The 23368-nt window shown below is 46.1% G+C and overlaps 1 long non-coding RNA gene across 2 annotated transcripts in view; it reads right to left on the minus strand.

Moving 5' to 3' along the window:
• Nucleotides 1-1816: 1816 nt before the first annotated feature.
• Nucleotides 1817-23368, minus strand: part of LOC149123802 (uncharacterized) — a 39438-nt gene continuing 17886 nt past the window's right edge. Inside the window, exon 4 of one of the 2 annotated variants that reach the window (XR_016215148.1) lies at nt 1817-2095. This is a non-coding gene — a long non-coding RNA (uncharacterized LOC149123802). Of the gene's footprint in view, nt 2096-18499; nt 18727-23368 lie in introns of those variants that run through there. The other variant, XR_016215147.1, reaches the window with a different exon arrangement.

The raw sequence follows: 23368 nt of genomic DNA on the forward strand, positions 1-23368 counted from the left end.
CCATGAGGACAATGTCCTGTGCTGCGTCAGCATTGAGCCTGCAGCTTCCCCCCCACTCCCTGCCCCCCCCCCCCCCCGCCCCAGCCATGGGTCCTCAGCAAAGCTGTTTTCATGCATTCACGCAAGTGGTGAAATTGCAAAGGGCCACTGGTCCTGAGTTCGCATTTCCTAAGGCAAGACCTAAGGGTCCCTGGTGTCAGAGAGTGGCTGGGGAGGGAGTGCTGATTATTTGCAAGGATGGTTAGGAGCTGGCCAACATGAGATTCAGAAGCCAGGGGGATGGAGGGGAAGGGGCTGCCACAGCCCACGGGATGCCGCTCCGTCTGGGTACAGTGACCCTGGCTTGCGTTTCATTGGCAAACTGATCAGCAGTCAGGGGGCAAAGAGGCCAGTCAGCTCCACCCTTGAGCAGGCTGGGTAGAAACATCAAGGAAAACAACACCCATGGTTCACCGAAGCCCAAAAGCTCTGGGGAGGCTACGTCACAAGGGGCGGGCTGGGCGCAGTCCTCGGCTTCCGGCAGGCGGCGCAGCGCCGTCTGAGCACAGGAGGACATTGGCAGGACCAGACCAGGGAAGGCAGGACCGGCAGCTTTGCTGGGGCAAGGTGAAGACAAGGCATGGGAAAGTCTGAGAAAGGCCCCGGGGGTGTCTGAGGGCGGCCTGAGACAAATGGGGAGCCCAGAGCAGAGTTCGGGGTGAGTAGGCAGGAAATTAAGGATCAGTGGGAGAGAGGAAAGGACAGAAATAATAGGCAAATAGGCCTCGTATGGAACAACCACGTGGGGTGGACCCAGGTCAGTCAGGCAAGGGGGCCACCTTGGAGAGGCGGCTGACAGCAGTGGGCACGCAGGGTGTCCTGGCAGGGGTGGGGCTGCTTTGTGTGGTGAGGACCTCGCCTACCCTAGGACATGCACGGGTTGCGTGTCTGCATAGAGGAGAGAAAAGCGAATATCTGAGCTCGTAAGAGGACCCGGGGGCCAATGACAAAGAGACACTGGCACAGCGTGGAGACGCTGACCTTCAGGTCAGATCAGGCTCCATATTGTGGCGGGTCTGGTGTCCCCTGCAGCCATCACTGCTGACCCTCTGCTACCGGGAAGGCAGCCCTGCACTGGGCATCTGTCCTGAGTGACAGCCCAAATGTCCAGGGGAAGGTGACCAGCTGGTCGGTTGGGCCGGAGCCCAGAGCCCTGAGCTTCCAGTGTGGTCTTGGCAGTCGCTATGCTGTCGTGTCAGGCCCGCAGCCCACAGGTGGCTCCTGTCCACATGCCACGGAAGGTCCAGAACCTGCCACCTGAGGAGGGGCAGCCGAGCCTTCGCCCCTGGCTCTCCTGCCACGCATGATTCTGGTCTCCCTGTCCTCCGTAATTGCTGTGGGAGACTCGGAGCCTCTGACTTTCCAAGCAGGAACTCAGTGCCCGTCCCCTCAATTCACGTTGCAAGACCACAGCTAGCGCTCCGGATGTCCGGAATGTCACATGCAGCCGCTGTTCCCATAAGTCCTGAGTAAGCCTTGGTGGCTGTTTCTAATTATTCCACGCTCAGGGAGCTCATTTGCATCACGGTGTTACTTTGGGCCATCTACAACTATTTCCTTCCCCCCATATGTGTTTGGCTATCACTAATTGGGAGAAGTTATTTTTAGTGTTTCCTCTTCTTTCCATCTTCGCAGATCTGGCCTATTTAGGACAAAAATCTGGAAAAGAACAGTTTTGGCTTTTTTAGAGACATAGCAGAAATGCTTTTAAAGTTCTGCAAGCAACATTTCCTTTCTTTAAAAAAATTTTTTTTAATTTATTTGAAAGTTAGAGTTACAGAGAGAAAGAGGGAGACACATACACAGACAGAGAGGGGTCTTCCATCTGCTGGTTCACTCCCCAGATGGCTATAATGGCCAGGGTTGGGCCAGGTTGAAGCCAGGAGCCAGGAGCTTCATCAGGGTCCCCATGTGGGTGGCATTTGGGCCATCTTCCACTGCTTTCCCAGGCACATTAGTAGGAAGCTGGATCAGAAGAGGAGCAGCTGGGACACAAGCCAGAACCCATATGATGCTGGTGTCAAAGGTAGATGTTTAGCCTGCTACTCCAAACTACCTGTAAGAAATCAGCTTAAAGAGTTAGCATTTGGTACTATTAATATTACTGTTACATTTTGGTTATTGCTATTCTGGTTTCTCTCACTATCCCATATATCCAAGAAGCTACCTGCAAAGGGAGAGGGAAAGTTCTTATGTTCATGTGCTAATGGGACATTCTGGAATCACCGTGTCTGAATAGAAGCTTTAAAATTATAGACTAGTGGTGGGGCCGGTGTCATGGCGCAGTAGGTTAATCCTCTGCCTGCGGCACCAGCATCCCATATGGGCGCCGGTTTGAGTCCTGGCTGCCCCTTTTCCAATCCAGCTCTCTGCTATGGCCTGGGAAAGCAGTAGAAGACCCCAGTCTTGCACTGCCATGGGAGACCTGGAAGAAGCTCTTGGCTCATGGCTTCAGATCAGCTCAGCGCAGTCATCTGGGAAGTGAACCAACAGAAGGAAGACCTTTCTCTCTGTCTCTCCCTCTCACTGTCTGTAACTCTACCTCTCAAATAAATAAATAAAGATCTTTTTAAAAGAATTATAGACTAGTGCTGAGGGTTCTGCTATTACTGAAAAGCAATAGGGTTACCTTTGCTTTTTAAGAGCTGATGAGGGCCGGCGCCATGGCTCAATAGGCTAATCCTCCACCTTGCGGCGCCGGCACACCAGGTTCTAGTCCCTGTGGGGGTGCCGGGTTCTGTCCCGGTTGCTCCTCTTCCAGTCCAGCTCTCTGCTCTGGCCCAGAAGTGCAGAGGAGGATGGCCCAAGTGCTTGGGCCCTGCACCCCATGGGAGACCAGGAGAAGTACCTGGCTCCTGGCTTCGGATCAGAGCGGTGCGCTGGCTGCAGCGCACCGGCCACGGTGGCCATTGGAGGGTGAACCAACAGCAAAGGAAAGACCTTTCTCTCTGTCTCTCTCACTGTCCACACTGCCTGTCAAAAAAAAAAAAAAAAAAAAAACTGATGAGTAGAGAACATAGCAAGTTCAGAGCAGCCTCAACTGGTGCTGCTCACAGCTGAATGTGCACACAGACCACCTGGAGTCCTGTGAAAATGTAGATTCTGGGGATGGTGCTGTAGCATAGTGGGGAAAGTTGCCACCTGCAACACCCACATCCCATATGGGCGCCAGTTTGAGTCCCAGCTGCTTCACTTCCAATATGGCTCCCTGCTAATGGCCTGGAAAAAGCAGTAGAAGATGGTCCAAATGTTGAAGCTCTTGGCTTCTGGCTCCTGGTTCCTGGCTTTAGCCTGGTCCAACCCTGGCCGTTTTGTCCATTTGGGCAGTGCACCAGTGGATGGAAGATCTCTCTCTGTCTCTCCATCTTTATCTCTGTAACTCTGATTTTCGAAGTAAATAAATAAATAAATCTTTTTTTACAAATGAAGCTTCTGATACAGTTGGTCTGGGACAGGGCCACAAATTCTGCATTGCTACAAAGCTCCCAGGTGGCATCCGTGCTGCCCGGCCCAGGCTCAAAAGCATTTGGTCTTCGTGAGATTTGCAAAGAGGTCGGCAAATAGAAGTTCTAAAAAGCCACCATTACAAAAGTGCTCACCACTCGGCCCCTATCTACCTCCTTTTCATAGGAATGGTAGAAACAAAAGGGCCTGGTGTGATGAGCAGATTATCTGGAAGGATTCTGGAAAGTGAGCATGATAAGGACCTGCGCTGACAAATTAGAAAAAGATGTCCTTTCCTGGGGCCAGTTTCCAAACTGCTTTGCACACGGAGCTGTGGTGAACAACTCCAGACACCGAATCCACGTGCACCGGCCTAACGATTTTCTTAAAATTGTTCAATTCTAAAGAATCAGTAGCGTGCATGGCCTTTCACCAGCATGCTGGGGCATTGTTTAGAAACCCATGAGGATTATTTAATCCTCTACAAAGTCCCTGTGCTTTTCTTTGGTATTTGCTATTTAAATATAGCCCAGATACTGGAGTTATATGAGTGTACTTCAAAAAGTTTGTGGAGAATGAATTGTAGCAATTTATTCTGTCCAAATATAATTTTCAAAAAGCTGAAAACTTGGCTCTCTATCTCACATGTCGTCATTTATTTTATTTTTTTGGAAGGCAGAGAGACAGAGACAGAGAGAGGTCGTTCATCTGCTGGTTCATTCCTCAAATGCCTGCAATGTTCAGGCATGGGCCCCAGGGGGAAGCAGGGAGCCCTGAACTCAATCTGCATCTCATGTGTGGGTTGCAGGGACCCAGGTACTCGCGCCATCCCCTGCTGCCTCCCAGGGTGTGCGTTAGCGGGATGCTGGGTTGGAAGCGGAGCTGGGACTTGGCCACAGGCAGTCTGATAGAGGGTGCAGGTATTCTGTGCACCATCTAAACTGCTGCACCGCGTTCCCTCCTCCTGACATGTCTTCAGGTGAAAAGCAACTGTTCTGCATTTCCTTGGCAGTATCTGAGGCACCTCGCCCGCATATGGAACTGGTTTAGAAGTCAACATCCTGGATTTTGACCAGGTGCTGGTAGGGAGGAGACTTTGGGGGAGATGTTGGCAGGTGCTGAGTGTAGGAGGATTCTTCAAAAAGTTTGTGGGAAGTGGAATTAAAAGATGTTTATTTTGGCACAAAAACAAAATTTGAATTTGAATTTCTTAATACGCATTTTCTGCGAGGTTTCTGAAGTACCCTTATACTGTGAATACAAGGGGAATATTAGTCATTTGTGATCAATGGGCAAACTGAGGTAGTTTTTATAATTGTACACAAATTGCTTATCTAATTCCCATCCCCCTTGAGTGTGGGCGCCACTTTGTAACTCATTTCCTGATGGGAATGTGGCCTAAAGGCCAGCTCAGAAAGCGCTGTGACTTCCATCCTGTCTCTTGGGTCACTCCTCTGAGGGATTCCCTGCCTCAGTGACACCGAAGCAGCCTTATGGAGAGACCCATGTCGCAAAGCCTAGGCCCCTGCCAATAGCCATTGAGGAAGCGAGGCCTGTTGCCAATAGCTGCACCATACCGGAAGCAGCTCTGCCCGTGCAGCCTTCAGGGGACCACAGCCCCCAGTGACTTCTCGGCTGCAGCCTTGGGAGAAACCCTGAGCTAGAGCAGCCCAGCAATGCTGTTCTGAAATGCTGCAGAAACCGTGAGCTAATACATGCTTACTGTCTTCAGCTACTACCTTTTGGGGAATTTGTTACGGCAATAGTAATTAAGGCAACTGGTTTATGAGGCACATATATTTTAAGGCTTTTCATCTGTATTGCAAAATTGCCTTCCTGAAACATGCTAATTAATATTCCCACCAGAGGTTACTTAACAGTACTCATTTTCCCAATCCGCACTCTTGGTGAGCTCTACTATTTTTCTCTGTCCATTCTGATGTACAAGTACGCAATGGCATCTCATTGTTTTCATATTACTTAGATATAATTTAAAGTCCAATGAACTTGAAGATTTTTTCATGTATTTATTATTTGTAAAATTCTTGATCAGCTACTATATATGTGTGTGTGAATACACACACACACACACACACACTAAATTGTGCTGATTTTTTTGTTCTTTGATTCTTAAAGTCTCTCTGGCTCTTAAGTCTATTAACCCTGCAGCTGTTCTTATCTTGCAAATGTTTCTCACGGTTTGCCTTCAAGTATGTCCATATCCTTGCACTGCCCACAGTCATGTCAATGACTTTTTTTACTCCTTGTTGCAATTGTCCCTTGCCCCGGAGAGCTGCTTTGCTGAACTGTAAGCTTTTTCTGGTATGATCCATAGCTCCTGACCAGTTGTGGTAAGAGGTGAAGGTCCAGCTATCTCAGCCCAACATGGGATGACGCTGAGCAGCCATATCCAGCGCTCTGCACTGGGTGAGCACTGCTGGTCTATACTGCAGTCCTAGAGAAACCTTGCTTACCTTGCTTGGTTCCACAGGTGTTGCTCTCTAAGGACTACCTTGCCCACCAAATTCCAACTTAACATCGGTTTCTGGAAAACCCAACCGGTGACATTTTGGAACTCAATTATGTAACAAATAACTGATGTAATACATACAGTTGTCCTTCTGTATCTTCAAGTCTGGCCTCCACAGACTCAACTAACTGCTCACTGCAGATCAAAAATATAGGGGAAGAATTACATCTGTACTAAACCTGTATAGATTTTTTTCTTTGTCATTATTTTAAAGTACGTGAGAAGATGTTACATGCCAATATTACCCCATTTTATTTAAAGGACTTGAGTTGCTACAAATTTTGGCATCTTTGGCGGCAGCGGTGGTGGTGGTGGTGGTGGTGGTTCTGGAACCAATCTCATGTGTCAATCAAGAGGCAAACTCTACACATAAAAGCATTATCTCTGAGGGCCGGCGCCACTGCTTACTTGGCTAATCCTCCACCTGTGACACTGGCACCCCAGGTTCTAGTCCCAGTCGGGGCGCCGGATTCTGTCCCGGTCGCTCCTCTTCCAGTCCAGCTCTCTGCTCTGGCCAGGGAGTGCAGTGGAGGATGGCCCAAGTACTTGGGCCCTGCACCCCATGGGAGACCAGGAGGAAGCACCTGGCTCCTGGCTTCAGATCGGCACAGCGCGCAGGCCGTGGCAGCCATTTGGGGGGTGAACCAACAGAAGGAAGACCTTTCCCTCTGTCTCTCTCTCTGTCTAACTCTGCCTTTCAAAAAAATAAATTAAAAAAATCAAAAAAAACACATTATCTCTGAAAATAGTGCATTTCAGAGGCTGGTACTGTGACATAGTGGGTTAAGCCAAAGCCTGCAGTGCTGGCGTCCCATGTGGGTACCACTTCCGATCCAGCTCCATGCTAATGGCCTGAGAAAAACAATGGAAGATGGTCCAAGTGGTTGAGCCGCTGCCATCTACAAGGGAGACCCAGATGAAGCTCCTGGCTCCTGGCTCCTGGCTCCTGGCTCCTGGCTTCAGCCTGGCCCAGCCCGGGCTGATGCGGCCATTTTTGGAGTGAAGCAACAGATGGAAGATCTCTCTACCTCTCCCTCGCTCTCTGAAACTCTGGCTTTCAAATAACTGTTTTTAAAAAATAGCATATTTTGCTCTTAACAGAGAAAAATGGTTCTTTTATAGAATTACTATTGGGATAAAAGAGAAAAAGTTGAGTCTCATAAAAAAATACAGTCTTTCCTTAACAGCAATTATGCAAATTAATCATTGATACATTATACTTCTCTAAATAAAAGCTACCTCTCTTCTCAGGGATATATCCCCTCTATGACCTGTTCTTCATAACACTTTACTTGAATTTTTTTTTGACAGGCAGAGTTAGACAGTGAGAGAGAGAGAGACAGAGAGAAAGGTCTTCCTTCCGTTGGTTCACCCCCCAAAATGGCCACTACAGCTGGTGCGCTGCACCAATCCGAAGCCAGGAGCCAGGTGCTTCTCCTGGTCTCCCATGTGGGTGCAGGGCCCAAGCACTTGGGCCATCCTCCACTGCACTCCCAGGCCAGAGCAGAGAGCTGGCCTGGAAGAAGGGCAGCTGGGACAGAATCCGGAGCCCCGACCGGGACTAGAACCTGGGGTCCTGGCACAGCAGGCGAAGAATTAGCCTAGTGAGCCGCGGCACCGGCCTGAATATTTTTAATGTCTATATCTACCTCTCCAACAGCCAGAGTGGAGCATGACATATAGTAGGTGGTAAGTAAATATGGGACAGATGAATAGGCCAAGAAATGAGTAAGACACTTTCAACCAAAGGCAGATAAGAGCATCCAGACCATTAACCCCTTGGCCTCCCTCTCTAGGAAAATGAAGCATAGCCTGGAGTAGCCATGTATAAAAATGACCCAGAATATTCACCGTATCTGCAGGGATGGCTCCAGATCACTCTGGAAACCACTCTTTCTTTGCTCTGTGTTTTTCCCCAGCCTCCTTCCATTTTGCGGGCTGTGTATTGATCGCTCAAAGGGACAGATTGCGTTCAGGTGCTGAAGAGTGGCAATAGACCACCAGATACCCTCATTCTGTGATGCCTCTGTATCTGTGCTGCTAAAAAGCATTGTAAGTGGTAGGGCGCAACATGTATTATCTTTTGGCTGCAATCCAAATCCCAAGTTAGTGCCCAGACTCCAAACCTCCCAGCCCCACTGTGACGGCTTCGGATGCATCTGTCAATACTGACTGGATGCTTGCAGAGGCCAGTGGCTTCTGCTTCATTGTATTAAGGGACTCAAGAAATTGATGGAAAAGTGAATTAAAGGGTAAGTTTATTTTGGTACAAAAATATTTAAAATACATGCATGCTTTTATCCTGATACACATTTTTATGAATCTTTTGGATTTCTTTTTGGATTTGCATGGATTTCAAAACTTTTTCACACCAAAATCCAGTATATTTTTAATTCCCTTTTTTACTAGCTTTTTGAAGTAGCTTCTTCTCTTGTTTAGGGCCAAATTTTTTCCAGTGTTAGCTCTTTGGATTGGAATCCGGTTGGCTCATATTGTTTATCAGACTAATTAAAGACAAGCAGATAAACTTGGGGAGGGTAAGTAAAGGTGACACAGAGCTGAGATGGATGCATCGATCCTCATTGTCAAGGCCATCACCAGCCTTGACGTTTTCTATGGCAGGTGGATTTAGAGAGTCCCTACAACAGAGAGCAGCCACTCGCTACAATTCTTCTGTGTAAAGAGCTGACCTGAGGATAAAACTCGAATGCACAGAATGTCACAAAAGCACAGTCCACGTTCAGATTCAAGTGCACCTTGCAGCGTTTTTGTCCCTTCCACTGTAGCACCTTTAAGGCTGTTACTATCCAATAGTTTCCCAGCTAAAAGGAAGGGGTGTCTGTTAGGCTAAGTAATTAAGCAGCAGAATCTATCCTGGTTTCTAAAGGAATCTTTTCCGGTTTCTATAAGATGCAGGAGAAAGGTCATCTCTTATTTATTTTTCTCCCCCTGCAGAAGGACTTGATTATTCAACCTCAGGAGACCCCAAATGTTGAAATCAGCAGGAGACCATTAAATGGCACAGAATCTGATTTCTTAAAGCCCAGTTCTACCTGTGTTGCAGAAAACAGAGCTGAGCAAGGCGTTGGCTCTTGGCCTTTCTCTCATTTTTTGTAATTACCATTGATCTTTTTGTCTGGATGCAAATCCCAGGAGGAGCTGTGTCTCCATCATGATCAGCTCACTGGTGCTGTCAGCGTGAGTCCCCTGGGGGCCCCCAGGAAAAAAAGGCAGGGTGGGCTGGGAGCTGTGTGAGCAGCGGGTGTTGCCACCCCTGCTATAGCCAAGGCTTAACCTACACACGTCAGGATTCTCTGGACCTACAAAAACATCTCAGACACGACATCCAGCTTCCAGTGTTTTTTTCAGCCTTTCCCCACTCCCCCCACCCCTGGAACTGGATCAGCCACACTTTATTGGCCATGGAGGGAACAAAACCCTTTTCCCCCAGGGACAATTCTTTCCGTTGGACTTGTCACTTTAAGATAATGGATGTGGAAAACAAACACAAAAAAGACCCACAACACTCATTTCTGCAAGGAAGGCAGGTGGGGGAGGGGCCTGAGCAGTCTTTCTAAGGAGGAGAAGGAGATGGAAGGTGAAATTACTGCCATGTCTACCGAATACACTACGACTCAAAGGTGTCTCTCAGTTAGGAAGCAGAAAATTCCAGGCTGAGTATCCCTTCTCCAAAATGCTTGAGACCAGAAGTGCTCTGGATTTCAAGTGTTTTCAGACTTTTGCAATATTTGCATATACGTTATGAGATAGTGTGCAGATAGGACCCACGGTCTGAACACAAAATTCATTTATGTCCCATATCCACCTTACACATGCAACCTGAAAGTAACGTTCTGCAATACTTTTTCATGCTCCTGCGTTTCTCGCTGTGACCCATCACAGGAGGTCAAGTGTGGAACTTTCCACAAGGTTCAGGTTTTCATTTTTGGATTAGGGATGCTCGATCTGCCTTGAGTTATACAAGTGACAACACAAGCTTTGACACTGATGGGCAGCTACTGGCCATTGCCGAGAATGAATGAAGACACTCAGGTTCTCCAGAATTAGGCTCTGGGGTCAGCATAGTGAGCTAAGTGGACAGGGAAGAGGTTCATGGCCCTGCTTTCACCATCTTCCTCCAAACACGTAAACCTGTGGGTTTAAATGCATAGCCCGGCTCATACATCTAAGGAAGAGCACCCAGATGAAAAGGGAAGCCAGGCCAGAGTAGGGTTTATGAGCTGAAACAGCATGGCCTGGGTTGGGGGTGGGGGTATTATAACCTAAGAATGGTCCCATGGCTGGGGACTTGGTGCTTTGACACATGCACACGGGGACAGGTAGGTCAGTCCCAGGGCCATGGGGAAGGTGGCTCTCCCACAACATCAAAAGTTTCAAATTCCATCCCTTTCATGACTGTGTGAGCTGAAAAAGTTCTCCTACTTCCCCAGGAAAGAGACTAGAAGCTGCCTCTCTAACCTGGTCCCTGGAAAAAAAGAGCCATTACAATAACAGCCAAGTGGAGGGACGAGGTCTGAATTTACAATTTGGATATGGTGAGAAAACCCCTAAGCTCAGAAACTGATCTAAAAACTCTTCTGGAATGGGTGAAACCACTGGAAATACAACAGAGGTATGTGCAAAACCATTGCACACACACTCATGCCCCTTGTTAAGAACCAAATTGTGTCACCCCTCTACCCCACTAAATTCCTGTGTTGACGCTACAGCCCGAAAAGTGACTGTATTTGGAGACAAGGACTTTCTGGAGGTAATTAGGGTTAAATGAGGTCATAGTGACTGGTGTCCTCGAAAGATGAGGGAGAGATACAAGGCAGTGCGGGCTCAGAGGAAAGGCCACGGGAGGACACAGCAAGCAGGCAGCTGTCTGTGAGCCACAGAGAGAGGCCGCAGAAGCCAGTCCTGCCCACACCTTGCCCTTGACTTCAGCCTGCAGAACCCTGAGAAAATACAGTGCTGTTGCTTAAGCTCCCCAGTCTGTGGCACTGTATCATGGCAGCTCTTGGAAGCTAACACACAACACCTGGGACCCTGTATCAGGATGCATGGGAGCCTGGAAGCCCTCCCTGAAGATAAATTCACCAGGACCAGCAGGAGCTATCACACCACCGCCCATCCCTGCTGCCTGCCTCAGTTTCCCCTGGCAGAGGAGGGCCACATGAACGTGACCCCTGGAACACCCACCGTGGGTAGGATCACAGCTCTGGCCCCCAGGTGTGAGCCAGACACCCCCTGCGGCTCTGATGTCCTGGAGGATGCCAGAGGGTAACACCCTCAGAAACATGGGCTCAACGTCCCATGGAGCAAGCCTTGACCATCTGGGCAGGGGCTGCCACATAAATTGCTCCCTCATTCTCCTGCTGCCAATGTGCCATTCCTAGAGCAATGGTTCCATCTGAGCCTTGCAGATGTCCAGGGTACACCTGCTGTCTTCCCTGTGAGTCTGCAGCCCACTTTGTGTCACACCACCTCCATTTGTTTTCCCTCCTTCCCGACCTCATGACCCTCCCCCTTACCCTTGCCCTTACCCTGGAAGATTTCTCTCTTTCTCTCTCTCCTCTCTCTCTCTCTCTCTCTCTCTCTCTCTGTCGTAGCAGGTAAAGCCGCTGCCTGCAGTGCCAGCATCCCATACGGGCACTGGTTCAAGTCCCAGCTGTTCCATTTCTGATCCAGCTCTCTGCTGTAGCCTGGGAAAGCAGTAGAAGATGCCCCAAGTCCTTGGGCCCCTGCACCCGTGTGGGAAGACCTGGAAGAAGCTCTTGGCTCCTGACTTCAGATCAGTGCAGCTCCAGCCATTGTGGCCAACTGGGGAGTGAACCAGAGGATGGAAGACCGCTCCCTCTTTCTCTCTCTCTCTCTCTGCCTCTCCTTCTCTCTGTGTGTAACTCAGACTTTTTCAAAGAAATAAATAAATCTTTAAAAGAAAGAAAGAAAGAAAGAAAGAGGGAGAGAAAGGAAGAAAGGAAGAAAACACTGGTTGTTACCATTTCCTTAGCGAGAATGAACTGAAGGGAAACTTCCAGAATTTTCTATACAAATAGTCAGCCTTTCGTATCATCTCACTCCACATCTTTGAATTCAATCAACGACAGACAAAAAATACCTGGGGAAAAAAATCACACATTTGTACTGAACATGTATAGGATTTTCTTCATATATGTGTGTGTGTGTGTGTGTGTGTGTATCTTCCTATATATCTTCCTATATATATATATATATATCTTCTCCAAACAATAGTTTGACAACTATTACATAGCATATACATTGTATTAGGTACATTTACAGAGTATTAAGTATCATAAGTAGTCTAGAGACGACTTGAAGTATATGGGAGGGTGTGTGTAGGTTCTATGTAATATCATGCCATTTTATAAAAGGGACTTGAGCATCCACAGATTTAAGTATCCCCAAGTGTCCTGGAATCAATTCCACGAGGCTACTGAGACAGAACTTGTAATTTGCGGTTCATGGCAGGCAAATAATGTCATGATTGCGAATTTGTAGTTGACTCAGCCATTTTGGAAAAATTATGTTGCTATCCCCATTAAATTCTGAGTGCACAAAAATCTAGGTAACCCTAGCTAGGGACACCTGTAACTAAGCAGGCCCTACCCTTGACATCATCATTATTAATTTTATTGCTGAGTAGATAAGACATGCAGATACTCAGATGTCATGTCCATATACAATAACACGTCTTAAGAATTCTGCCTGATACGTTCAAAATAGAGGAAGCTGGATGTGGAGTATATGGGGCTCCGTACAACTTCAGCTTTTGTTTTGTAAATTTAAAACTATTCTGAAATTAAAAAGTCATGATGAATAATTTTGGCTGTCCCTCTGCCCTCGTAAGTAATACTTTCATGACTTTCTTATATGTGTTTACAGTGTATCATTATGTAAATATAAACAAACAAAATGTTCACATCCTAATCCCTCGGAGCACAGCAAGAGGGGCTTTGCAGATACAAATGGGCTGATGACCTTGAAATAGGGGGATTATTCTGGATTATCCAGAGGGTCCAGTGTAATCACAGGGGTCCTTATGAGGGGGAGGCAGGTGGGTCAGAGCCAGAGAACAGACACTGGAAGATGCCCTGTGCTGCTGGCTGGCTTTGAAGCTGGGGGAGAGGCTACAAGCCAGGGCAGTAGGCAGCTTCTAGAAGCTGGGAAAATGCAAGGAATAAGCTCTTTCCTGGAGATTCCAGGAATGCAGTCTGCTCACCCACGTTGGACCTCTGATCTCCAGAACTAACAGAGAACAAATGAGGCTGTTCAAGTGTGTGGTGATTTGTTACAGAAACAAATACAAATTATTTCTGTTATTTATTTATTTGAAAGAGTTACAGAGAGAAAGGAGAGAGACAGAGAGAAATCTTCCATCTGCTAGTTCACCACCCAGATGGCCTCAATGGCCAGGCTGAAGCCAGGAGCCAGGAGCCAGGAGCCAGGAGCCAGGAGCTTTCTCTAGGTCTCCCATGTGGGTAGCAGGGGCCCAAGAACTTGAGCCATTCTCCACTGCTTTTCCCAGGCCATTAGCAGGGAGCTAGATTGGAAGTGCAGCAGCTGAGACTCGAATCGGCCACCTATGTGATATGCCAGCATTGCAGGCAGTGGATTAATCCAATACGCCATATTTCTGTTCTTTTTTTAAGCTAAAGTGAGCGAACTCTGTATAGGTGTATAAGGGTATCCCAAAAGTATTGATGAGACTTTAGATATTAATAACTTTAAATTATAAGTGCTATTAACATATAAACAACATCCCTTGAAAGTTTTATTATTTAAATCTATTTTATACTTATTTAGTTAAATGAGTTTATATAATACATTTTATTTAACTCATTTCCATATTTCTGAAGTTACCAAACACTTGTGAGGGAAAAATATTAAAATCAAAACTTATTATCCCCAAATCACAAGACTAAATAAGTGAATGAATAAGAGATATAGAGAATTTCCAAATCATGTTTGTGTGTGTGTGTGTTTGTAACATTTCTACTTCTGACATCATGAAAGTTTAAGACTCCATAAGACTTCCTGGACACGGTGTACACTGTTCATGGCTTTGATCTTTGGCAGTGAACAATGTATTCTCCAGAACCTTCTGTGTGGATACATCAGGGCTTCCTAATTCCTTTTGCAGCCAGCTACACGCACAGTGTCCTGTCATGTGAGTGTGCCCTGTCTTACTTAACCAGTCCCCTACTAATGGGCACTTGGCTTATTTCTGTTTATGAAGAGTGCTACAACGAATCATTGTGCATATATATGACTGTGTATGTGTGCAGGTGGATCTGTAAGTTATTGGGTATATTGGGTTAAAACTTACTGGTTAGGAACAAGAACAGGGTGCTGTAGATTGAGGTGGGGATGTGGTGTAGATCATTGGCCGAGATCTACAGTAATTCCTCTGCCTCTGAAGTACCCCTCGTTCCCCCCCTGTGGCCCCTGCTTTATGCTGTGACTTCGCTGCTTCTTTATCAAGAGATCCACTTGACTTCTCCATTCCTGGAGTCTGGCTGGTGCCTGGCTTTGACTTTGACAGGTGGGGAAGGCTATCTTGCACTCCCCAGCCTTACTGGAGCAAAGAGGCAACAGTAGCCATGTGTGTCCCCAGGCTCAGCCCAACCCAATCACCAGCTCCCAGCCTGCTTATTTGAAGTTCCTGTGTTTGGAGATGCTTTGAGATGGCTGCTACCGCAGACAAGTGGTTTCTCCTAATAAGACTTATTAGGAAAGGAAATACAATGTCGGGTGCCCCATGTCAAGAACGACTTCTAGCTGTCTCTGGAGGCTCAGAAGTCTTCTGCGCACTTCCAATTCCACTGGGCTTGAGTTTAGTGGCAGGTGTTGTACCTATTGATCTACACCCCAAGCTTGAGCAAGTGGGAAAACTAGCTGGCCCGGCAAGCTGTGTCACTTTCCAAAAGAGACCACGGCAGCCTGAGGGAGGAGGGCCTGGGGGAGGGGATTTCTCCATGTGAGGCATCACATTCCCCGCTGGGCAACTTGCATGGTGAGAGGATAACCACGCCAGACCTTCTAACACACACTGAATCCCTTCTCAGTCCAAGCATCGAGGAAACCCAGGAGTCAGACAGGACCCTGGTTACCCAGCCTGGCCCAAAGGGAAGAGTACGTCTCCCTTCATTTGATGAACTAATCTACCTTTATTCTTACTAGTCAAGAAAAATGTCTTGTGTCACAATTAGCTTTTGAAAATCCCATTCACACAACCGTGTTCATAGCAGCTTTTTTCACAACAGCCAAAAGGTAGAAGCAACCAAAGTGTTCACCAATGGATAAATGCAGTACTGTACATTCTTACCATGGAATACTATTCAACCTTAAAAGGAAGAAAATTCTGGGGACCGACGCTGTGGCGTAGCAGATAGGGTTACCACGCTGTGGCGTAGCAGATAGGGTTACCATCTTGTAACCATCTTGTAGCCATCTTGGCCAATGATCTACACCACATCCCCACCACAATCTACAGCACCCTGTTCTTTTCTGTGGCGCCAGCATCCCATATGAGCGCTAGTTTGAATCCTGGCTGTTCCTCTTCCAGTCCAGCTCTCTGTTATAGCCTGAGAAAGCAGTAGAAGATGGCCCAAGTCCTTGGGCCCCTGTACCCACGTGGGAGACCCGGAAGAGGCTTCTGGCTCCTGGCTTCAGATCAGCGCGGCTCTGGCTGTTGCAGCCATCTGGGGAGTGAACCAGTGGATGGAAGCTTTTCTCTCCCCCACCCCCCTTTGCCTTTCAAATAAATAAATCTTTAAAAAAGAAGAAGAAAATTCTGACACCTGCGACCACATGAAGACATGATAAAAAGTGAAATAAGCCAGCCACGCAAGGAAAGTATGGTATGATTGTGCTCAGGTGAGATACCCAGAGTAGTCAAACTCGCAGAGGCAGGAGGGACGAGGAACCGTGGCGCTCTCGCTTAGTGAGTGCAGAATTTCACTTTGGGAAGATGGAAGGTGGTCTGGAGAAGGATGGTGGCCATGCTTATCCCACAAAATGCGAGTGTGCGTAATGCCACTGAACTTAAAAAATGTGAAAATGGTAAAATTTATGTTATGTGCATTTTACCATAAAACAAAGCACTAACAAGAAAACAAAACAGAATAAAATAGAGGTTACATGAACATGTGTGCTGTGTGAAATTCATCAAACTCAGAAGCTCACTTATAGTCATGTACAATTCTGCATATTTGCTATGCTTCAATGAAATAAGTAATTATTAAAAACTAGAATAGAATAGAAAGTGTCAGAGTACATTGCCCATAATAAAGTTGGTTTGCATGCGTGTGTGAAATTTTGTCCCAGTTAAATGTGTATGTGCTGAATCATGATGTAAAATATATCTCAAATTGCGGTTTGCAAAAAAAAAAAAAAAATTGAAAACACAGTGTGCTGGTCTCCATTTCCCATCATGCAGCTGCCTCCTTCCTGAATTGGATTTGCTTTTCCCAGTGGGAGTGATTTAATTTTGCCATTCCTTTACTCGAGCGGAACAATCCTTTCTCCGGGGTCTTTTCACCATCCTCATCTTTCTCCATCTGACTGCTTGTGGAAACTAAATTCTCTATGCTAGATTAGCCAGTAGGTTCATGTACAGGCGTTCTGTCACTGCACTCCCCAGTCTGCTCATGAAAATATCAGCACATGATGACACGGCTCTCTGCCTCCATTCAGGAAACCTACCGTTCCTTTCCATCACACAGCGGTTGTATTTTTAAAATCCCTTGATGCTTACGGCTTCTAAGCCTCTTACACGCACAGGAATCCTCTCCATGATCTCCAAAACGGTAGGCGGTACATCTTACGCCTGAACGTGTCTGAGGACAACAAGGCATCTAGGCAGTGTTGGGAAGCTGCCCCTGCTGAAAGAATGCAAAGGGGGTCACAGCACAGCTGGCTGGTACCTCACTCTGGAGCCTGCAGGGGACACCTCTGATCAGCTGAGCCCTGGTCAAGCCAACAGGCGCCTGGAGCGCGTTCATTACGCAGAGGTCGCCTTATGGGGGGCGGAGGGGGGTGGAATGCTGGTCTGAGGGCGTGCACTCTGATTTCCGCGTGTTTTAACAAGCAAGCCCAGGTACTTCTAGAACAGAAAAGGTAAAATTTCTTGGGTATTGTGAACAAGGAAGGATCAGCAACTGTCCACCAGTCATTCCTTTCTGCCCTTGCGGTCCGGTAGAGAGAGACCGTTATGACCCAGGTGATCTTCCTCCAGGTGCAAGCAGTATTTGTTCCCCATACCCCTTCTGTTACAGGGGCCACCTCCAGTCGGGGGAGGGGCACCACAGGATGTTCCAGCAACACTCGTGACTGATAAGCATGGCTAATTCCACGGATTGCTATTTGGAAGTCTGCTCACTGATTATATAAGCCACAATCTCCAATATCAAGTTTTTCTTCTGTAAGAAAAGTAATATTTTGGGGTTGGCACTGTGGCAGTGTGGATAGAGCCTCTACCTGCAGCACCAGCATCTCATAGAGGCACAAGGTTGAGTCCAGGATGTTCTACTTCTGATCCAGCCCCCTGCTGTTTCTGGGAAAGCAGCAGAAATGGACCACATCCTTGGGCCCCTGCACCCACATGGGGGATCAGCACAAAGCTCCTGGCTCCTGGCTTCAGCCTGGCCCAGCCCTGGCTGTTGTGGCCATTTGGGAAATGAACCAGCAGATGGAAGACCTTTCTCTCTCTCTCTCTCTCTCTAGCTCCGCTCTCCCTCTCCCTTTCAAATAAAAAAAAAATAAAAAGAAAGACAAGTAGTATTTTGGCCCTCTTTTGTCTTATTTTCCTGTTACTCATTAAGCCCTAGAACACTCCAACAATGTGGATATCTATACTCAAACAGCTAATGAAAATTGCACGATGCTGCAGATTTGTGAAACTACAAGACCCTGACCCTCTAGGGCTACTTACTCCTGAGCCGTTTTACCCGATTTTCACCAATTTCTCTTGTCATCCTCCTCATCAGTTATTGCAAATCTTCCCCCATCATCAAGCCCCTCCCAGCCTACTTCCCACCAGGACACAGCCTCATCCCTCCTACCTCAGAGGAAGAAACACAGACAAGGGCAGAAATAGTTCTCCTCTGTGAAAGCGACTCCGGGGAAAATGGAGATGATTGCAATGCCCCAGAGTTTTTGAAATTGTTATCTTTGTAGACAGGAGGGGGAAAAACTTGAGTGATGATCTGCCATTACCAGTACACTGTGCAAGAAAAATTACGTGAGAAGGTAGATAAAACAGAAACCTGGATGGAAGAAAAGAAACAAAGAAAGAGTGCCCCCTACTCAGCCCTGAAAAAAAAAAGTACAATTACACTCACCTCACAGTATCCACAGTGCACTGATTCCAGAATTTTCTCACAGATACTGAAATCCAAGGATATTCAAGTCCCTCATACAAAATGGTATTGGCATAGAATCTTGCACACATCCTCCATATTTTTTAAAAAAGATTTATTTATTTATTTGAAAGTCAGAGTTACACAGAGAGAGAGATGGAGAAGCAGAGAGAGAGAGAGACAGGTCTTCCATCCGCTGGTTCACTCCCCAATTGGCCGCAACGGCTGGAGCTGCACCAATCCGAAGCCAGGAGCCAGGAGCTTCTTCCAGGTCTCTCACAAGTCCTTGGGCCATCTTCTACTGCTTTCCCAGGCCATAGCAGAGAGCTGGATCAGAAGAGGAGCAGCTGGGTCTCGAACCAGCGCCCATATGGGATACCTGCGCTTCAGGCCAGGGCATTAACCTGCTATGCCATAGCGCTGGCCCCACATCCTCCCTTATATTTTAAATCATCTCTAGATTACTCATAATACCTAATGCCATGTAAATTCTATGTAAATAGGTGTACTCTGTGCTGTTTATGGTATAATGACCAGAAAGAGTTTGTATCTGTTTAATCCAGATGCAATTTTTAAAAATTTTATTTATTTGCCCTTTTTGGTTTGTAAAGCAGACACACACACACACACGGGGTGGGGGTGGAGAGATCTCATCTGTTGGTTCTCTCCGCCAATGCCTACAACAGCCAGAGCTGGGCCAGGTCAAAGCCAGGAGCCAGGAACTCAATCTGAGTCCCACCTGTGGGACCCAAGCAGGAGAGCCATCACCCACCGCCTCCAAGAGTGAACATTTAACAGGAAGCTGGAATCCAAAGCAGAGTTAGACTGGAGCCAAGATATATATTATAATATATATAATATATGTTATATTATATATATATATATCTTTGGGTCTTTCTGCCTCTCAAATAAACCAATAAAAAGTTTTAAAATAAAATAAAAAGAAGTAATGATAGAGAGACATACATTTATGTATTTCTGATATAGGAAAAGAATAAAGAAACTATGAGACAAAATACTGACCTCCAGTATAAAGACATTTGATTTTGATGTTCTATAATATAGTCGAATAAGATTTATTGGAGGATAATTCACACCACTACAGACACTCCACTGGCCAGAATTACACTGGAGTGGAGGTTTCCTGGTGGTTACCCCTTTATGTTCATGGGGGGTTGGCTCCAAGATCCCTGGAGATACTCATCCCTTCTATCTGACTGCATTTTTTTTTTTTTTTGACAGGCAGAGTGGACAGTGAGAGAGAGAGACAGAGAGAAAGGTCTTCCTTTTGCCGTTGGTTCACCCTCCAATGGCTGCCACGGCCGGCGCGCTGCGGCCGGCGCACCGCGCTGATCCGATGGCAGGAGCCAGGAGCCAGGTGCTTTTCCTGGTCTCCCATGGGGTGCAGGGCCCAAGCACCTGGGCCATCCTCCACTGCACTCCCTGGCCACAGCAGAGGGCTGGCCTGGAAGAGGGGCAACCGGGACAGAATCCGGCACCCCAACCGGGACTAGAACCCGGTGTGCCGGCGCCGCTAGGCGGAGGATTAGCCTAGTGAGCCGCGGCGCCGGCCTTCTGACTGCATTTTGATGCCCATGGTAGAACCTCTCTCTATTCCCACCACCATTTTCTGAATCCCTACATCTACAGAAAAATGATCTTCAATAAGGGGCAGACTCTTCAATAAACGGTGCTGGGAAAACTGGATACTCATTTATAGGAGAATGAAATAGACCCGCATGTCCTCCTATGGACAAAAATCAACTCAAACTGCATGAAAGACCGAAATGTAAGACCTGAAACTATGAAAACCCTGGAAGAAGACATGGGAAATGCCTCAAGACATCAGTATAGTAAACAACTTTTTGGATGATAAGACTCCAAAAGCAACAATAGACAAATGGGACTATATCAAACCAAGCAGCTTTTGTACAGTAAAGGAAACAATCAACAGAGGGAAGAGATTACTTGAAGAACAGTAGAAAATATTTGAAAACTGCATATTGGGCAAATGATTAATATCCAGAATCTATAAGGAACTCAAAAAACTCAACAAAAATTAGATATAAAAATGAGTAAGTAAATGATTTGGAAATATATTTCTCAAAAGAAGATATACAAATTGTCAAAAAATTTTGAAAAGATGCTCCATATCACTAGTCATCAGAGAAATGCAAATCAAAGACAAATGAGATATCAACTCACCCCAGTGAGAATAGCTACAATCAAAAGATTTTTTCAAAAGGAATGTTATTGAGGATGTAGAGAAGGGAATGCTTGCACACTGTTGGTGGGAATTTAAAGCAGTACAGCCATTATGGAAAGTAGTATGGAGATTCCTCAAAAAAACTAAAAAAAATGGCTTCATCATATGACCTAGCTGTCCCATTTCTAGGTATGTATCCAACGGAAATGAAATCAATATATCAAAGAAATAGTTGCATGCCCATGCTTATTGCACTATTATTCACAATAACCAAGATAGGGTATTAATCATGGTGTCCATCAATGAATGATTGGAGTAAATGTACACAATGGAATTTATGCAGCCATAAGAAAATGAAATGTTTTCATTTACAGCAACATGGGACTAGTGGACATTACACTAATAAGCCAGGCATAGAAAGACAAATATTACATGTTCCCAATCATATGTGAAAACTAAAAAGGTTGTTCTCAGAGAACTGTATACATTCATAAACATTTATGCAAAAGTGTGATTGGAGGACAAAAGGGCTTTAGTGGCAACAAAGGGGAAAGGGAGCTGCCCAAGGCTTTTTTTCAGATTATTCACGATCCCTGGCTTCAGGGAAAGATCCTTCTAGAATGAAGGTCCTCCAGCCAGTTCAGGGAGGTAAGCTGAAGAATTTTTTTCAAGATTCAGTTATTTGTTCATTTGAAAATCAGAGTGACAGAGAGAAGGACAGAAAGACAGAGAAAGAGAGATCATCCATCTACTGACTGGTTCACTCAGAGCCAAGAGTAAGGCAGCCTGAAGCCAGGAGCCTGAAGCCCGGCATTCCATCCAAATCTCCCACACGGAGGGGAAACACCCAACCACTTGGGCCATAATCCACTGCTTTCTCAGGTGCAGTAGCAGGGAGCTGGACAGAAGCAGAGCAGCTGGGACTGGAACCAGCACTATGATATGGAATACTAGTGTCACAAGAGGTGGCTTAACCTGCTGCGCCACAATGCCAGCACCTGGAGAATTTTTTTAAAACCTGTTTCAGGGGAGAAGGCAGCAGAAAGTTGGAGTGACTTTTCCTGCTTTTGCAAATTTCCCATTTTCCTGCAATTCAGAAAACTCAGTGTGCCAAGGGCCACATTTGGGAGTATCATCTTCTAGTCTCAACACTAAGAAAAGCAATAAAATATGTTTACTGGGGCAGGCATTTAGCACAGTGTTAAGACACTGCTTGGGACACCCACATCTCATATCAGAATGCCTGGGTTCAAATCCTCACTCTGCTTTTCCAATCCAGGTTCCTGCTAATGCACACCCTGGAAAGTAGCATACTTGGGTCCCTGACACTGGTGTGGAAGACCTGAATTGAGTTCCTGACTCTTGGTTTCAACCTGGCCCCATCCTGGATGTTGTAGACATTTGGGAAATGAGCTAATGGATGGAAGGTATCTCTCTGTCTTTCCCTCTCAATATGTGTGTGTGTGTGTGTGTGTTTGTATTTCTCTACTTTTCAAATAAATAAATGTTTATTTACTTAAAAATATTAAAAGACATAGTAGAGACCAGTATGGTCCAAGTCTCTCATTTTACAAGTGAAATTTCTTTTTTTATTCCAAAACCAAGTACAATTGTAAAGGTTTTTTTTCTTAATTTTTTTAAAACCTTTATTTTAAATTGAAGTCCACTTTCCAAACTAAGTATCAGTAGAGAAGCTTCCAGCCCAAGTACTTGGGTCCCTGATACTGGTGTGGAAGACCTGAACTGAGTTCTTGACTTGGTTTCAACTTGGCCCCATTCTGGGTGTTGTAGGCATTTGGGGAATGAGCTGATGGATGGAATGTCTAACATATATTACCATGCTATGGGAAAAGATGATCCAGTATTATCAACATGCCCATTTTCTCCCAAAGTGGTCCATACCTTCAATGTAGTTTCAGTCAAAATCCCTGTGATTGCTTTTAAAGAAACTGATAAGCTAATTCTAAAATTTGGAAAAAAAGCAAAGTACCTGGAATAGACAGAATTGTCCAGAAAATATAATATACACTAAGGGACTTACCTGATTTCAAGACTGGAAATTATAGTACTTAAGACAGTGTGGAATTATTATAGTAGGAAAGAAACAAGAATCAATGGATAGATATAAATCGATGGAAAGGAATAGAAGTCTAGAAACAGATGCTCATATATAAATAGATACATACACATGGAATACTGTGAAGCCACAAAAAGAAAGAAATTTCATCATTTGCAACAACAGGAAGGAACCTGGAGGACACTGTGTTAAGTAAAATAAATCAAGCACAGAAAGCAAATCTGTGTGACTTCAGTCATATATAGAATCTATAAAAAGTTGATCTCGGGGCCAGCCCTGTGGCACAGCAGGTTAAGTTGCCAACTGCAATGCAGGCGTCCCGTATGAGCTCCAATTCGAGTCCTTGCTGCTCCACTTCCAATCCAGCTCCTTGCTAATTTACCTGGGAAAGCATAATAAGATGGCCTAAGTGCCTGGGTCCCTGCCACCCATGTGGGAGACCCAGATGGAGTGTCGGGCTCCTGGTTGGCCCAGGTTGGCCCAGGTTGCCATTTGGGAAATGAACCAACAGATGGAAGCATGCGCGCTCTCTCTCACTTTGCCTTTCAAATAAATAAAATTAAATTTAAAAAAAATAGTTGATCTCGCAAGGACTTAGGCCTGGGTCCAAGCCCCGGCTTCACTTCCCATCCAGCTTCCTGCTGATGCACACCTGGGAAACAGCAGGTGATGGCTCAAGCACTTGT

This window comes from Oryctolagus cuniculus, chromosome 10, assembly GCF_051225735.1.
Source record: "Oryctolagus cuniculus isolate XC-2025 breed Fujian yellow rabbit chromosome 10, ASM5122573v1, whole genome shotgun sequence".
Lineage (NCBI taxonomy): Eukaryota > Metazoa > Chordata > Mammalia > Lagomorpha > Leporidae > Oryctolagus > Oryctolagus cuniculus.